The sequence below is a fragment of the Oncorhynchus keta genome, chromosome 7 (genome assembly GCF_023373465.1).
Source record: "Oncorhynchus keta strain PuntledgeMale-10-30-2019 chromosome 7, Oket_V2, whole genome shotgun sequence".
Taxonomy (NCBI): domain Eukaryota; kingdom Metazoa; phylum Chordata; class Actinopteri; order Salmoniformes; family Salmonidae; genus Oncorhynchus; species Oncorhynchus keta.
The window spans coordinates 54166068-54179090 of NC_068427.1; the positions used below are offsets into that span (position 1 = coordinate 54166068).

The 13023-nt window shown below is 52.9% G+C and overlaps 1 long non-coding RNA gene across 12 annotated transcripts; it reads left to right on the plus strand.

Moving 5' to 3' along the window:
- Nucleotides 1-8960: 8960 nt before the first annotated feature.
- Nucleotides 8961-11693, plus strand: LOC127931229 (uncharacterized). 12 transcript variants are annotated; one of them, XR_008140428.1, is made up of 16 exons: nt 8961-9236; nt 9268-9280; nt 9312-9396; nt 9459-9548; nt 9580-9641; nt 9673-9721; nt 9789-9886; nt 9918-9997; nt 10131-10337; nt 10416-10575; nt 10625-10704; nt 10754-10784; nt 11007-11037; nt 11085-11231; nt 11263-11443; nt 11534-11658. It is a non-coding gene; the product is annotated as an uncharacterized LOC127931229 (long non-coding RNA). The 12 variants fall into 12 exon arrangements; XR_008140430.1 differs by lacking the exons at nt 9789-9886; nt 10625-10704; nt 10754-10784 and having other exon boundaries at nt 8963-9236; nt 9673-9788; nt 10131-10288; ... (1 more) ...; nt 11007-11231; nt 11534-11655; XR_008140424.1 differs by lacking the exons at nt 9789-9886; nt 10625-10704; nt 10754-10784 and having other exon boundaries at nt 8964-9236; nt 9673-9788; nt 10131-10368; ... (1 more) ...; nt 11007-11231; nt 11534-11653.
- Nucleotides 11694-13023: the final 1330 nt, after the last annotated feature.

Consider the following 13023-nt stretch of genomic DNA (forward strand, 5'->3'; position numbering starts at 1 on the left):
AACCTGTAGTATCCCCCCACTACCCTAACCTGTAGTATCCCACTACCCTAACCTGTAGTATCCCCCCACTACCCTGACCTGTAGTATCCCCACTACCCTAACCTGTAGTATCCCCCACTACCCTGACCTGTAGTATCCCCCCACTACCCTAACCTGTAGTATCCCCCACTACCCTGACCTGTAGTATCCCCCACTACCCTGACCTGTAGTATCCCCCACTACCCTGACCTGTAGTATCCCCCACTACCCTGACCTGTAGTATCCCCCACTACCCTAACCTGTAGTATCCCCCACTACCCTAACCTGTAGTATCCCCCACTACCCTAACCTGTATCCCCCACTACCCTAACCTGTAGTATCCCCCACTACCCTGACCTGTAGTATCCCCACTACCCTGACCTGTAGTATCCCCCACTACCCTGACCTGTAGTATCCCCCACTACCCTGACCTGTAGTATCCCCCCCCACTACCCTGACCTGTAGTATCCCCCCACTACCATAACCTGTAGTATCCCCCCCACTACCCTGACCTGTAGTATCCCCCCACTACCCTAACCTGTAGTATCCCCCCACTACCCTGACCTGTAGTATCCCCCCACTACCCTGACCTGTAGTATCCCCCCACTACCCTGACCTGTAGTATCCCCCACTACCCTGACCTGTAGTATCCCCCACTACCCTGACCTGTAGTATCCCCCCACTACCCTGACCTGTAGTATCCCCCCACTACCCTGACCTGTAGTATCCCCCACCCTGACCTGTAGTATCCCCCACTACCCTGACCTGTAGTATCCCCCCACTACCCTGACCTGTAGTACCCCCACTACCCTGACCTGTAGTATCCCCCACTACCCTGACCTGTAGTAACCCCCCACTACCCTGACCTGTAGTATCCCCCACTACCCTGACCTGTAGTATCCCCACTACCCTGACCTGTAGTATCCCCCACTACCCTAACCTGTAGTATCCCCCCACTACCCTGACCTGTAGTATCCCCCCCACTACCCTGACCTGTAGTATCCCCCACTACCCTGACCTGTAGTACCCCCCACTACCCTAACCTGTAGTATCCCCACTACCCTAACCTGTAGTATCCCCCACTACCCTGACCTGTAGTATCCCCCACTACCCTGACCTGTAGTATCCCCCACTACTAACCTGTAGTATCCCCCACTACCTGACCTGTAGTATCCCCCACTACCCTGACCTGTAGTATCCCCCACTACCCTGACCTGTAGTATCCCCCACTACCCTGACCTGTAGTATCCCCCACTACCCTGACCTGTAGTATCCCCCACTACCCTAACCTGTAGTACCCCCACTACCCTAACCTGTAGTATCCCCCACTACCCTGACCTGTAGTATCCCCCCACTACCCTGACCTGTAGTATCCCCCCACTACCCTGACCTGTAGTATCCCCCACTGCCCTGACCTGTAGTCCCCCCCACTACCCTGACCTGTATCCCCCCACTACCCTGACCTGTAGTATCCCCCACTACCCTGACCTGTAGTACCCCCACTACCCTGACCTGTAGTAACCCCCACTACCCTAACCTGTAGTATCCCCCCACTACCCTGACCTGTAGTATCCCCCCACTACCCTGACCTGTAGTACCCCCCCACTACCCTGACCTGTATCCCCACTACCCTAACCTGTAGTATCCCCCACTACCCTGACCTGTAGTATCCCCCCACTACCCTGACCTGTAGTATCCCCCCACTACCCTGACCTGTAGTAACCCCCCACTACCCTAACCTGTAGTACCCCCCACTACCCTGACCTGTAGTATCCCCCCACTACCCTGACCTGTAGTATCCCCCACTACCCTGACCTGTAGTATCCCCCACTACCCTGACCTGTAGTATCCCCCCACTACCCTGACCTGTAGTATCCCCCCACTACCCTGACCTGTAGTATCCCCCACTACCCTGACCTGTAGTATCCCCCCCACTACCCTGACCTGTAGTATCCCCCACTACCCTGACCTGTAGTATCCCCCACTACCCTGACCTGTAGTATCCCCCCCACTACCCTGACCTGTAGTATCCCCCACTACCCTGACCTGTAGTATCCCCCACTACCCTGACCTGTAGTATCCCCCACTACCCTGACCTGTAGTATCCCCCACTACCCTGACCTGTAGTATCCCCCACTACCCTGACCTGTAGTATCCCCCCACTACCCTGACCTGTAGTATCCCCCCACTACCCTGACCTGTAGTATCCCCCCACTACCCTGACCTGTAGTATCCCCCACTACCCTGACCTGTAGTATCCCCACTACCCTGACCTGTAGTATCCCCCACTACCCTAACCTGTAGTATCCCCCACTACCCTGACCTGTAGTATCCCCCCACTACCCTGACCTGTAGTATCCCCCCACTACCCTGACCTGTAGTATCCCCCACTACCCTAACCTGTAGTATCCCCCCACTACCCTGACCTGTAGTATCCCCCACTACCCTGACCTGTAGTATCCCCCACTACCCTGACCTGTAGTATCCCCCACTACCCTGACCTGTAGTATCCCCCACTACCCTGACCTGTAGTATCCCCCCACTACCCTGACCTGTAGTATCCCCCACTACCCTGACCTGTAGTAACCCCCCCACTACCCTGACCTGTAGTATCCCCCACTACCCTAACCTGTAGTATCCCCCCACTACCCTGACCTGTAGTATCCCACTACCCTGACCTGTAGTATCCCCACTACCCTGACCTGTAGTATCCCCCACTACCCTGACCTGTAGTATCCCCCACTACCCTGACCTGTAGTATCCCCACTACCTAACCTGTAGTATCCCCCCACTACCCTGACCTGTAGTATCCCCCCACTACCCTAACCTGTAGTATCCCCCACTACCCTGACCTGTAGTATCCCCCCCACCTGTAGTATCCCCCACCCTGACCTGTAGTATCCCCCACTACCCTAACCTGTAGTACCCCCCACTACCCTGACCTGTAGTATCCCCCACTACCCTAACCTGTAGTATCCCCCCACTACCCTGACCTGTAGTATCCCCCACTACCCTGACCTGTAGTATCCCCCACTACCCTGACCTGTAGTATCCCCCACTACCCTGACCTGTAGTATCCCCCCACTACCCTAACCTGTAGTATCCCCCCCACTACCCTAACCTGTAGTATCCCCCCACTACCCTGACCTGTAGTATCCCCCACTACCCTAACCTGTAGTATCCCCCACTACCCTGACCTGTAGTATCCCCCACTACCCTGACCTGTAGTATCCCCCACTACCCTGACCTGTAGTATCCCCCCACTACCCTGACCTGTAGTATCCCCCACTACCCTAACCTGTAGTATCCCCCACTACCCTGACCTGTAGTATCCCCCCACTACCCTGACCTGTAGTATCCCCCACTACCCTGACCTGTAGTATCCCCCACTACCCTGACCTGTAGTATCCCCCCACTACCATGACCTGTAGTATCCCCCACTACCCTGACCTGTAGTATCCCCCACTACCCTAACCTGTAGTATCCCCCACTACCCTGACCTGTAGTATCCCCCACTACCTGACCTGTAGTATCCCCCACTACCCTGACCTGTAGTATCCCCCCCACTACCCTGACCTTTAGTATCCCCCACTACCCTGACCTGTAGTATCCCCCCACTACCCTGACCTGTAGTATCCCCCACTACCCTGACCTGTAGTATCCCCCCCCACTACCATAACCTGTAGTATCCCCCACTACCCTGACCTGTAGTATCCCCCCACTACCCTGACCTGTAGTATCCCCCACTACCCTGACCTGTAGTATCCCCCCACTACCCTAACCTGTAGTATCCCCCCACTACCCTGACCTGTAGTATCCCCCACTACCATAACCTGTAGTATCCCCCCTACCATAACCTGTAGTATCCCCCACTACCATAACCTGTAGTATCCCCACTACCCTAACCTGTAGTATCCCCCACTACCATAACCTGTAGTATCCCCCACTACCATAACCTGTAGTATCCCCCACTACCCTAACCTGTAGTATCCCCCCACTACCCTGACCTGTAGTATCCCCCACTACCCTAACCTGTAGTATCCCCACTACCCTGACCTGTAGTATCCCCCACTACCCTGACCTGTAGTATCCCCCACTACCTGACCTGTAGTATCCCCCACTACCCTAACCTGTAGTATCCCCCCACTACCCTGACCTGTAGTATCCCCCCACTACCCTGACCTGTAGTATCCCCCCACTACCCTGACCTGTAGTATCCCCCCACTACCCTAACCTGTAGTATCCCCACTACACTGACCTGTAGTATCCCCCCCACTACCCTGACCTGTAGTACCCCCCACCCCACTGTAGTACCCCCCACTACCCTAACCTGTAGTATCCCCCCCACTACCCTGACCTGTAGTATCCCCCCACTACCCTGACCTGTAGTACCCCCCACTACCCTGACCTGTAGTACCCCCACTACCCTGACCTGTAGTATCCCCCCACTACCCTAACCTGTAGTAACCCCCACTACCCTGACCTGTAGTATCCCCCCACTACCCTGACCTGTAGTATCCCCCACTACCCTAACCTGTAGTATCCCCCACTACCCTGACCTGTAGTATCCCCCACTACCCTGACCTGTAGTATCCCCCCACTACCCTAACCTGTAGTATCCCCCCACTACCCTAACCTGTAGTATCCCCCACTACCCTGACCTGTAGTATCCCCCACTACCCTGACCTGTAGTATCCCCCACTACCCTGACCTGTAGTATCCCCCCCACTACCCTAACCTGTAGTATCCCCCACTACCCTGACCTGTAGTATCCCCCCACTACCCTGACCTGTAGTATCCCCCACTACCCTGACCTGTAGTATCCCCCACTACCCTGACCTGTAGTATCCCCCACTACCCTGACCTGTAGTATCCCCCACTACCCTGACCTGTAGTATCCCCCCCACTACCCTGACCTGTAGTATCCCCCCACTACCCTGACCTGTAGTATCCCCCCACTACCCTGACCTGTAGTATCCCCCCACTACCCTGACCTGTAGTATCCCCCCACTACCCTGACCTGTAGTATCCCCCACTACCCTGACCTGTAGTATCCCCCACTACCCTGACCTGTAGTATCCCCCACTACCCTGACCTGTAGTATCCCCCACTACCCTGACCCAGTATCCCCCACTACCCTGACCTGTAGTCCCCCACTACCCTGACCTGTAGTATCCCCCACTACCCTGACCTGTAGTATCCCCCACTACCCTGACCTGTAGTACCCCCCACTACCTGTAGTATCCCCCACTACCCTGACCTGTAGTATCCCCCCACTACCCTAACCTGTAGTATCCCCCACTACCCTGACCTGTAGTATCCCCCCCCCACTACCCTGACCTGTAGTATCCCCCACTACCCTGACCTGTAGTATCCCCCCACTACCCTGACCTGTAGTATCCCCCACTACCCTGACCTGTAGTATCCCCCCACTACCCTGACCTGTAGTATCCCCCCCCACTACTACCCTGACCTGTAGTATCCCCCACTACCCTGACCTGTAGTATCCCCCCCCCTGACTGTAGTATCCCCCACTACCCTGACCTGTAGTATCCCCCCCCACTACCCTGACCTGTAGTATCCCCCACTACCCTGACCTGTAGTATCCCCCCACTACCCTAACCTGTAGTATCCCCCACTACCCTGACCTGTAGTATCCCCCACTACCCTAACCTGTAGTATCCCCCACTACCCTGACCTGTAGTATCCCCCCACTACCCTGACCTGTAGTCCCCCACTACCCTAACCTGTAGTATCCCCCCACTACCCTGACCTGTAGTATCCCCCCACTACCCTGACCTGTAGTATCCCCCCACTACCCTAACCTGTAGTATCCCCCCACTACCCTAACCTGTAGTATCCCCCACTACCCTGACCTGTAGTATCCCCCCACTACCCTGACCTGTAGTATCCCCCACTACCCTGACCTGTAGTACCCCCCACTACCCTGACCTGTAGTATCCCCCCACTACCCTAACCTGTAGTATCCCCCCACTACCCTGACCTGTAGTATCCCCCACTACCCTGACCTGTAGTATCCCCCACTACCCTAACCTGTAGTATCCCCCCCCACTACCCTGACCTGTAGTATCCCCCACTACCCTGACCTGTAGTATCCCCCCCACTACCCTGACCTGTAGTATCCCCCACTACCCTAACCTGTAGTATCCCCCACTACCCTGACCTGTAGTATCCCCCACTACCCTGACCTGTAGTATCCCCCACTACCCTGACCTGTAGTATCCCCCACTACCCTGACCTGTAGTATCCCCCCACTACCCTGACCTGTAGTATCCCCCACTACCCTAACCTGTAGTATCCCCCACTACCCTGACCTGTAGTATCCCCCCACTACCCTGACCTGTAGTATCCCACCACTACCCTGACCTGTAGTATCCCCCCACTACCATAACCTAGTATCCCCCACTACCCTAGTATCCCCCACTACCCTGACCTGTAGTATCCCCCCCACTACCCTGACCTGTAGTATCCCCACTACCATAACCTGTAGTATCCCCCCACTACCCTGACCTGTAGTATCCCCCTACTACCCTAACCTGTAGTATCCCCCACTACCCTGACCTGTAGTATCCCCACTACCCTGACCTGTAGTATCCCCCACTACCCTGACCTGTAGTATCCCCCCACTACCCTAACCTGTAGTATCCCCCCACTACCCTGACCTGTAGTATCCCCCACTACCCTGACCTGTAGTATCCCCCACTACCCTGACCTGTAGTATCCCCCACTACCCTAACCTGTAGTATCCCCCCACTACCCTGACCCTGACCTGTAGTATCCCCCCACTACCCTAACCTGTAGTATCCCCCCACTACCCTGACCTGTAGTATCCCCCCCACTACCCTGACCTGTAGTATCCCCCACTACCCTGACCTGTAGTATCCCCCACTACCCTGACCTGTAGTATCCCCCACTACCCTGACCTGTAGTATCCCCCACTACCCTGACCTGTAGTATCCCCCACTACCCTGACCTGTAGTATCCCCCACTACCCTGACCTGTAGTCCCCCCCACTACCCTGACCTGTAGTATCCCCCCACTACCCTGACCTGTAGTATCCCCCCACTACCCTGACCTGTAGTATCCCCCCACTACCCTGACCTGTAGTATCCCCCACTACCCTGACCTGTAGTATCCCCCACTACCTGACCTGTAGTATCCCCCCACTACCCTGACCTGTAGTATCCCCCCCACTACCCTGACCTGTAGTATCCCCCCCACTACCCTGACCTGTAGTATCCCCCCCACTACCCTAACCTGTAGTATCCCCCACTACCCTGACCTGTAGTATCCCCCCCCACTACCCTGACCTGTAGTATCCCCCACTACCCTGACCTGTAGTATCCCCCCACTACCCTGACCTGTAGTATCCCCCACTACCCTGACCTGTAGTACCCCCCACTACCCTGACCTGTAGTATCCCCCCCACTACCCTGACCTGTAGTATCCCCCACTACCCTGACCTGTAGTATCCCCCACTACCCTAACCTGTAGTATCCCCCCACTACCCTGACCTGTAGTATCCCCCACTACCCTGACCTGTAGTATCCCCCACTACCTGACCTGTAGTATCCCCCCCACTACCCTAACCTGTAGTATCCCCCACTACCCTGACCTGTAGTATCCCCCCACTACCCTAACCTGTAGTATCCCCCCCCACTACCCTAACCTGTAGTATCCCCACTACCCTAACCTGTAGTATCCCCCCCACTACCCTAACCTGTAGTATCCCCCCACTACCCTAACCTGTAGTATCCCCCACTACCCTGACCTGTAGTATCCCCCCACTACCCTGACCTGTAGTATCCCCCACTACCCTGACCTGTAGTATCCCCCCCACTACCCTGACCTGTAGTATCCCCCCACTACCCTAACCTGTAGTATCCCCCCACTACCCTGACCTGTAGTCCCCCCACTACCCTGACCCCCACTACCCTGACCTGTAGTATCCCCCACTACCCTGACCTGTAGTATCCCCCCCACTACCCTGACCTGTAGTATCCCCCCACTACCCTGACCTGTAGTATCCCCCCACTACCCTAACCTGTAGTATCCCCCCACTACCCTAACCTGTAGTATCCCCCACTACCCTGACCTGTAGTATCCCCCACTACCCTGACCTGTAGTATCCCCCCACTACCCTGACCTGTAGTATCCCCCCACTACCCTGACCTGTAGTATCCCCCCACTACCCTGACCTGTAGTATCCCCCCACTACCCTGACCTGTAGTATCCCCCCCACTACCCTGACCTGTAGTATCCCCCCCACTACCCTGACCTGTAGTATCCCCCCACTACCCTGACCTGTAGTATCCCCCCACTACCCTGACCTGTAGTATCCCCCACTACCCTGACCTGTAGTATCCCCCCCCACTACCCTGACCTGTAGTCCCCCCCCACTCCCCCCACTACCCTGACCTGTAGTATCCCCCCACTACCCTGACCTGTAGTATCCCCCCACTACCCTAACCTGTAGTATCCCCCCCACTACCCTGACCTGTAGTATCCCCCCCACTACCCTGACCTGTAGTATCCCCCCCCACTACCCTGACCTGTAGTATCCCCCCACTACCCTGACCTGTAGTATCCCCCCCACTACCCTGACCTGTAGTATCCCCCCACTACCCTGACCTGTAGTATCCCCCCCCACTACCCTGACCTGTAGTATCCCCCCACTACCCTGACCTGTAGTATCCCCCCACTACCCTGACCTGTAGTATCCCCCCACTACCCTGACCTGTAGTATCCCCCCCCCCACTACTACCCTGACCTGTAGTACCCCCCCACTACCCCCCCACTACCCTGACCTGTAGTACTCCCCCCACTACCCTGACCTGTAGTATCCCCCCCACTACCCTGACCTGTAGTACCCCCCCCCACTACCCTGACCTGTAGTATCCCCCCCACTACCCTAACCTGTAGTATCCAATAGCTATTTGTTCACATGGAAATTAAGTAATAAAACCATTTCTAGTCTCAGCCATTTATTTTATTGTCCTTTTTAAATAGTTATCTTTTTGTTCAGAAACACATTTCATAATCAGATTTTATACAGTTTAGTTAATGACATTTCATACATTTTAGTTCATGAAGTGTTAGAAACATGTCACTGAGTGTTAAAAAACGTTAGTAATTTTGTCACAATAACAAACTCACATAGATCTGCTGGAATAAACAAGTTATGACATAGCGACCAGGTATGCCTATCAGGTATGACATAATGACCAGGTAAACCTCTCAGGTATGACATAATGACCAGATATGCCTATCAGGGATGACATAGTGACCAGGTATGACATAATGACCATGTATGCCTATCAGGGATGACATAATGACCAGGTATGACATAATGACCAGGTATGCCTATCAGGGATGACATAGTGACCAGGTATGCCTATCAGGGATGACATAGTGACCAGGTATGACATAATGACCAGGTATGACATAATGACCAGCTATGACATAATGACCAGGTATGACATAATGACCATGTATGACATAATGACCAGGTATGCCTATCAGGGATGACATAATGACCAGGTATGCCTATCAGGGATGACATAATGACCAGGTATGCCTATCAGGGATGACATAGTGACCAGGTACGCCTATCAGGGATGACATAGTGACCAGGTATGACATAATGACCAGGTATGCCTATCAGGGATGACATAGTGACCAGGTATGACATAATGACCAGGTATGCCTATCAGGGATGACATAGTGACCAGGTATGACATAATGACCAGGTATGCCTATCAGGGATGACATAGTGACCAGGTATGACATAATGACCAGATATGCCTATCAGGGATGACATAGTGACCAGGTATGACATAATGACCAGGTATGCCTATCAGGGATGACATAGTGACCAGGTATGCCTATCAGGGATGACATAGTGACCAGGTATGACATAATGACCAGGTATGCCTATCAGGGATGACATAGTGACCAGGTATGACATAATGACCAGGTATGCCTATCAGGGATGACATGACCAGTATGACCAGGTATGACAATGACCAGGTATGCCTATCAGGATGACATAATGACCAGGATATGCCTATCAGGGATGACATAGTGACCAGGTATGACAATGACCAGGTATGCCTATCAGGGATGACATAGAGACCAGATATGCCTATCAGGTATGACATAATGACCAGATATGCCTATCAGGGATGACATAGTGACCAGGTATGACATAATGACCAGGTATGCCTATCAGGGATGACATAGTGACCAGGTATGACATAATGACCAGATATGCCTATCAGGGATGACATAGTGACCAGGTATGCCTATCAGGGATGACATAGTGACCAGGTATGACAATGACCAGATATGCCTATCAGGGATGACATAATGACCAGGTATGACATAATGACCAGATATGCCTATCAGGGATGACATAGTGACCAGGTATGACATAATGACCAGATATGCCTATCAGGGATGACATAGTGACCAGGTATGCCTATCAGGAATAACATAGTGACCAAGTATGCCTACCAGGGATGACATAGTGACCAGGTATGCCTATCAGGGATAACATAGTGACCATGTATGACATAATGACCAGATATGCCTATCAGGGATAACATAGTGACCATGTATGACATAATGACCAGATATGCCTATCAGGTATGACATAATGACCAGGTATGCCTATCAGGGATGACATAGTGACCATGTATGACATAATGACCAGATATGCCTATCAGGTATGACATAATGACCAGGTATGCCTATCAGGAATAACATAGAGACCAGGTATGCCTACCAGGGATGACATAGAGACCAGGTATGACATAGTGACCAGGTATGCCTACCAGGGATGACATAGTGACCAGGTATGCCTATCAGGGATAACATAGTGACCATGTATGACATAATGACTAGATATGCCTACCAGGGATGACATAGTGACCAAGTATGCCTACCAGGGATGACATAGTGACCAGGTATGCCTATCAGGGATGACATAGTGACCAGGTATGACAATGACCAGGTATGCCTATCAGGGTTGACATAGTGACCAGGTATGACATAATGACCAGGAATGTCTATCAGGGATGACATAATGACCAGGTACGCCTATCAGGGTTGACATAGTGACCAGGTATGACATAATGACCAGGAATGTCTATCAGGGATGACATAATGACCAGGTATGACATAATGACCAGGTAAGCCTATCAGGGATGACATAGTCACCAGGTAAGCCAATTAGGGATGACATAGTCACCAGGTAAGCCTATCAGGATGACATTGTCACCAGGTAAGCCTATCAGATTACATAGTCACCAGGTAAGCCTATTAGGGATGACATTGTCACCAGGTAAGCCTATCAGGATGACATTGTCACCAGGTAAGCCTATCAGGATGACATTGTCACCAGGTAAGCCTATCAGGATGACATTGTCACCAGGTAAGCCTATTAGGGATGACATTGTCACCAGGTAAGCCTATCAGATTACATAGTCACCAGGTAAGCCTATCAGGATGACATTGTCACCAGGTAAGCCTATTAGGGATGACATTGTCACCAGGTAAGCCTATCAGAGCCCTTTTCTGCACTCACCAGTCACCTGTCTGTCCCCCTAATATGTTTCTCTGGCAGGTCCTCTGTTTAGGAGGCTATATATGTCCCCCTTTCTTTAACAGAATGCCCCTTCGTATGAATACAATCCCTTTATCAGGTTAAATGAACTTTTCCTAAACCCCTGAGGAGTATCAATACCTCCAATACATGATGAAATGTAACTTTGATCTCTCTCTCTAATGAAATGCCATAAGGAGAATTCTTAATTGTCAGTCTAGTAGCAGCGTAGTAATATGAATGACATTTTTTGTGCTTTTGTAAAAAAAATTATAAGTTCACCATCATTTGCTCAAAGTGAAGTCTGTGTTAGTATTTGTGTCACGGCAGGCCTTCCTAACCAGACTGTCACGCCAGGCCTTCCTAACCAGACTGTCACGCCAGGCCTTCCTAACCAGACTGTCACGGCAGGCCTTCCTAACCAGACTGTCACGGCAGGCCTTCCTAACCAGACTGTCACGCCAGGCCTTCCTAACCAGACTGTCACACCAGGCCTTCCTAACTAGACTGTCACGCCAGGCCTTCCTAACCAGACTGTCACGCCAGGCCTTCCTAACCAGACTGTCACGCCAGGCCTTCCTAACCAGACTGTCACGCCAGGCCTTCCTAACCAGCCTGTCACGCCAGGCCTTCCTAACCAGCCTGTCACACCAGGCCTTCCTAACCAGACTGTCACGCCAGGCCTTCCTAACCAGACTGTCACGCCAGGCCTTCCTAACCAGACTGTCACGCCAGGCCTTCCTAACCAGCCTGTCACGCCAGGCCTTCCTAACCAGCCTGTCACACCAGGCCTTCCTAACCAGACTGTCACGCCAGGCCTTCCTAACCAGCCTGTCACACCAGGCCTTCCTAACCAGACTGTCACGCCAGGCCTTCCTAACCAGACTGTCACACCAGGCCTTCCTAACCAGACTGTCACGCCAGGCCTTCCTAACCAGACTGTCACGCCAGGCCTTCCTAACCAGACTGTCACGCCAGGCCTTCCTAACCAGACTGTCACGGCAGGCCTTCCTAACCAGACTGTCACGCCAGGCCTTCCTAACCAGACTGTCACGCCAGGCCTTCCTAACCAGACTGTCACGGCAGGCCTTCCTAACCAGACTGTCACGGCAGGCCTTCCTAACCAGCCTGTCACACCAGGCCTTCCTAACCAGACTGTCACGCTAACTATTAGCTTGGATTATTCAGTTGAACAATAATAGCAGTCTTGATTTAAGGCAGTCTACAGTGTCTGAACTACTAAGATAATGTAACACAGTACCCATACTAAGGGCGGCAGATAAGCTACCGATTAACATTGGGCAAGTAACCAAAAAAAGGTTTCTGGATCGAATCCCTGAGCCGACCAGGTGAAAAATGTCTGACACCTGGACGTGACT